Here is a 6,000-nt window from a genome sequence, read left to right as displayed (position 1 = left end):
GTCATAATACAGGGAACAATAATAATAAAAGAAAAGGCACACAGAGAGAATCTCAAAAGAAGTGTAACTTAGAAAGCTAAGGGGTAATATATTCAGCCTCAATGAGAATAAGTTTACCAAGTCTTTTCCCTTCCCACCTATTTTTCTAGGGCAAGAAGGTGTGAGCAGTAAGGAACTGGAGGGCTGGAATTGTTGGAGGGGAAAGAGGCAACCATGAAGAGCCCCAGGGCAAAAGAAGAGTGAGTTTAGGGACAAATAACAAACTTAAGACAACTTAACTTTGCCTTGAGTTAGTTATTACTTTTCTCAAAGGACTATCTGATTGATGAGATCAGGCAGAAATGTGAATGTCATCAGTCAATGACGTACAGGAAGATTGGGGGCGCTTTGGGAGATACAACCACAGGTAGTGAAGAATGCAAGATTAGGCAAAGAGATAATCTGCCCCAAAATATGGTTCCAACTGAGTCTCAGCCAACCCTCTAGGAGCAGAATCTCTGGTTCTGGGTGAGCCCCACTGAGGCGAGGGGCTAGGGGAGGCAATTCCCTTGCAGTGCAGGACAATTCCCAGTGAGGAGCACGGCTTTGGGTTGGGGGTTGGAGGAAGCATAGGTCCTGAAGAGGGGATCCGGGTAGAGTACCACAACCATTATCATTCCTGTCCACAGTTTACAGATGAATAAACTGAAGCTTGCAGAGGTTAACTCATCTGAAGGGAGTAGAATCCAGTCTCCTAAAATTTTTCTCTGCAGAGGTGTAAACTAATAGACACAAAGTCACTGGAAGAAAACTGGAATGATTTGAAGGCAGAACACAAAAGAGCATTTAGATTAAAGGCATTCATAATTCTGAAGAAAGAATAAGCCAATCAAAAGAGGTACTGGTGACTCATGAAAACATGAGAAAATAAAATTCGAGGTAAACATAAATATTAGAGAAATTACCCCTAGAAATAGACGATTCATGCAAGGACTTTGAATAATTCTTTCCTCTTTGGAAAAAAATATTCTTTTCCTAGAACGGTCACATCAAGATTAACTTAAGCCATCAAGCAACTGCCTTTGTTTGCTCACCAAGAAGGCTCATCTTACCAGTAAGAGCATATCTAATTAATGTGGTAGTGATGTCTCAGAATAAAGTGGTTCCTGACTTTGCTTTTAGCTCCCCAAAAGCTTAAATGACTATTGTAGATGATATTATGCAGTGGTTGTGTGTACTTGGTTACCCCAAGTCTACCCCTAAAATATGGATGCTGTCTCAGTTAGAGATGAGATAAAAGAGATGCTGAGCATGCAAGTCAAAGGGTTAATTCCAGGGATGTAACACATTTACCAACGTCACATGTACCTAACATTATTCTTACTTGTGACCAGGCATTAGACTTGCTTTTTTTTTTTTTTTTTTACTATAGTTGTTACCATTGTCATTACATATGGTGACTTGGGAGGCTAGGCCGGGTTGTTTTTTCTGCATGAAGCAACATTCCAGTGAGGCTCTCAGTGTCTCTCTGGGACAACCGATTAAACAACAGTTTAAGGATGGGGAGATCATTCTGAGTCCTCCTAAGATGCTAATTAGATGTCCATCAACATCTGCTTCCCTAACCTCAGAGTTGAAATAAAGAGGGAGCTTAAATGGCAATTTCTCTGGGTACAAACCTTAGAAGATTGACTCATCTACCATGACGTATGATACCAACCAGCCAAAAGATGCCCCATGACCTGGGAATGAATGAGGAACATCACAACTTATAATTAATCAACAATGGGGCTCCAGAAGGAAGGGTCAATCCAGACCTCCCCTCTAGCACTACTGGGACTAGATGGAACCCATGGTTATATTGCTAAGGGAAAAGGCAATTAAACAAGAAAGAACTGGTCATGCTAGTTCCTGGGACAAACATTTCTCGGACTCAGGAGGCTTACGTAAGGTGAATAAATAATTCTTCCTACATCTATTTACTACCCAGTCTTTCTGCTAGTATTTATTAAGTATCTTCTGTGCAGCTGGCACAGAACGTGTTAGAACATAAAGAAAAGTAAGATACAGTTCCCCCTTCGGAGGGTAGGCTGGGAATTGTTGGTTGTGTACTCTGCATTCATCCTGCCCTCTGTCTTCAGGATAGAGCCCTGTTTTTCTTCAGGTGTTCACTCGACCCCTAGCTTCAGTGGTGGGCCTTACTGGCCTAGGAAAGATCTTCATTACCACTGATTGGCAGTAGAATGGGCATCTGACCCAGTCTGGACCAGTGAAATGTAAAGAGAGGTTTACTGGGGCCACAGCCTTGGTTTGATGCCATCCCTGTGATGACAGGAAACAACAGATAGGAAAATCTAGGCCTCTTTTTCTTTTTTTTTTTTTTTTTTTTTTGCCGCACCACACAGCTTGTGGGATCTTAGTTCCCTGACCAGAGATTGAACCCGAGCCCCCTGCAATGGAAGCATGGAGTCCTAACTACTGGACTGCCAGGGAACTCCCAGTCTTTTTTTAAAAATCTATCTCGGCCTTAAAGTGAACACTATGGAACCCCTCGCCAATTACCCCCAATTAATCCACACTATTTTCATTGCCCCATACATGGGTTAACAAATCCACTTTGTAGCCCAAGCCAGTCTGAGCTGGCTTCTCTTACTTGCAACCTAGAGAATCCTAATTGGTAAAAAGCTGACAGTCCAAATTTAGCTCCCTTGGAGCGGTATTTTCTAAAAGCAAGCCATAGGATAAAGTACTTTGCTGGAACTCAATTGCAAATTTCTCAAAGATGGGACTGGGTCTTACGTTTCTTTGTATCTCTGGCACCCTGCAAACACTAAGTGCTGAATCTTTCATGCAATTCAGATAAGGTGATGTATAAACAAGTTCTCTGATAGAGGAAATTGCTATTCAAATAAAATAATAAAGGAACTAAAGCACTAATACAAGCTTTTCGTAATAATAGGTAACATTTCTTGGGCACTTAATATGAGCCAGGCACTGTTCTTTGTGTAATTGCTTTGAGTAATTTGCATGTGTTAACTTATTTCATCCTCACCACAATAGCCAGGAACTGTTATATCCACAGTTTACAGACGAAGAAGCTGAGGTCCAACACACCTACTCAGATACTTACAAGAAAGTTTGCTTAAGATGAAAATTCTCAGTAGTTAACTAACGACTAATAAAAAGAAAATCTTAAAGTCTCCATACTTCAACCAATAGGACTTACCTAAGCCAGTTCATAACAGGATCGTGTTTCATCTTCTAGACAGGATGAGAGGTTGAAAAATATAGATTTGCTTAGTTTTTTACAACACTTTAATATGCTATGTTGATTTATAGATTCTTGGAAACTCGTTTTTTTCATTTTGCTGCAGTCTAAAAGTTATTGTAGAAGCATTTGATAATCCATGCTATTAGTGCAATCTGTTAGCTGTACTGTCTTACTAAAATGCATCTTCTTGGAATTCCCTGGTGGCGCAGTGGTTAAGAATCCGCCTGCCAATGCAGGGGACACGGGTTCGATCCCTGGTCCAGGAAGATCACCCATGCTGCAGAGCAACTAAACCCGTGTGCCATAACTACTGAGTCCGCACGCCGAGAACCTGTGCTCCGCAACAAGAGCAGCCACTGCAATGAGAAGCCCGCGCACAGCAACGAAGACCCAACACAGCCAAAAATAAATAAATAAATAAATAAAATTTTTAAAAAATGAAATGCATCTCCTTGTTAACCTAGACATACCAGGCCATGTATCTTTGAGCCAAAATCCCCAAAGTTCTGTTCCATGTCTTTATCTTAAAATCTGTAAGTATCCAATGGGTAGTGTTTGCTGTTATTTCTTTCAATAAATATTTTTTGGGGAGCCATCACATACAGGCAGTTTTCCAGACACTGAGGAAACATCACTAAGCAAAATAGATATACAGTTGACCCTTGAACAACACAGGTTTGAATTGCATGGGTCCACTTATAGGTGGATTTTTTCCAATAAATTAGTATCTATATTTTCATTTTACAGATCTTTAAATCAGCTAAATATGGGGGAAAGTTTGTGTTCTATTAGAGATCACAATATGAGGAATCAAAAAAGTTAGGGCTTGAGTTCTGAGTGGTGAAAAATAAAAGACAAAGCATTCCAGTGAACAACTCATGTGAAGGGAAGAAACTGAATTGGAGGTTGAAAATGGGGAAGACGTGTTTTGAGGTTACTTCAGTGATCCAAGTAGGAGGTGATGTTGACTGGACTATGGTGATGGTATGGAGTATGGAAAAGAATGGAGAGATTCAAAATATATTTTAGAGATAGAAAATGATAGGAAATAATTTTTCTCTGCTAAGACCCCTTGCTTTCTCATTTTGACTTTATGTTTAACAGCCCAGGGGCAGCATTAAAAAATTAATGAATTGAGAGTTAGAAGACCCCAAATCTGGGGTTGTCAGTTAAGTAGGACGTGACTTTGGACAAGTCCTTTGCCTTTGCAGACCTTCACTTCTCATCTCTATAAAACAAGGGGGGAGTCAGGGTATCTCTACTTTTTCCTTTAAGCACTGTCATTCTATGGAGCTTGATCAGAGGAAACTACCATATCAAAATATTTGAATGGGATAAGTGTCCCCGACTCAATTAAGGAAATAAAGAATGAAAACACAGAAGATTTTGCCATAGTATAGTCGCTTTGTGAATAGTGATGGTAAAATAATACCCAGTGGCATAAGAAGGGCTGGAACCTTTTGATTATGATTTCATAATGATAGTTTATTTAACACAAGTATCTGAAAAATGATCCAGATGGCATATGTGCTACATTGTCAATATGACTCACTCTGATTTGGATTCAGACAGACTCTTCTACATTAAATGTGTTCCTCCAAATGTAACAAATAAATTGAGATTCAGGGAAAGTACCCAAGAAATATTGGACAAGGTGAACTTCACAGGCACTTTATCATAACACTGTTCACTATAGCAGCATTTCCCAAAAGTTGTACTTAGATGCTTTAACTCGATACATGGACAAACATGTATTTTTAGTAATTATTTCCCCTGAATTTGTGTTTTATTTACAGAAATATCCATTAGCTTAATGTTCCCTGGCCCCTCTCTGCTCCCTTACTCATTCCTGCCTGATTGGTGAGTTTGGAGAAAAAACTAAGTATGGTAGCTCAGTCTTTCTCTCCTTACTGTTTGAATCTGTCTCCTTCTGAATCCTCCTCCTTGGCTGTGAGGGAAATGGGGCCACACTGCAGGTCAAGCCTGTCAGTGGATGTGTCTGTCCAAGCCTGGGGTCCACTCTAAGGGAGCCCGTAATCATCCAGCTCCTAAGCAACACCCCCAGTGCAGCCTTTATTAGTAATGAACCTCATATTTTGAACTCTTTTTTCCTGATTTTTGTCTATCTTTCAGGTGGTGCTAAACTTGAGTGAGAAAGATGACATTTATTGAGTCTCCTCAAATTCCAACACTCACATCCATCTTAATAGATACTGGAAAAAATATATGGCCCATTAATGAAATCTTATATTTCCACAGATATTATTGTCTAATATGAATATCATTCTTTTAAGGAGGTCACTTTAATGTTGATTAAACAAAAATCTTAAGAAAACAATAATATAAATGGTACAAAATTATAAACTTAGCAAATTTGTAGAAAAAAATTTAGGAATTATGTGACTGACAGAAGTTTGAGAATTATTGTACCAAAGAGCAGAATGTAATATAAAGCATTTCTTGGTTCCATCCAGGAGCTTCATCAGACCAAAAAGATTGTCAATTCAGGAGAAAGGCTTGTAGTTGACGAAACCTTATATAATACAAGAAAAGTATGGAATAGCAATAGCGTAAGTTAAATTGGAAATATCGGTGTGAAATAATAACCTTAATAAGTATGTTTTCAGCTCTCAGTGACCCAGTAGCAACAGCAATGCATTCTTGCTCCCCACACATTTCCATGTGCATCCCCAGAGCCCAGCTCCTGGTCTTTAGAATTATTTCCTATTAAAAGAAAACAGAATCCTTTG

The sequence above is a fragment of the Hyperoodon ampullatus genome, assembly GCF_949752795.1.
Source record: "Hyperoodon ampullatus genome assembly, chromosome: 4".
In the NCBI taxonomy this organism is placed as follows: domain Eukaryota; kingdom Metazoa; phylum Chordata; class Mammalia; order Artiodactyla; family Ziphiidae; genus Hyperoodon; species Hyperoodon ampullatus.
Note: the sequence above shows the minus strand (reverse complement) of the source record.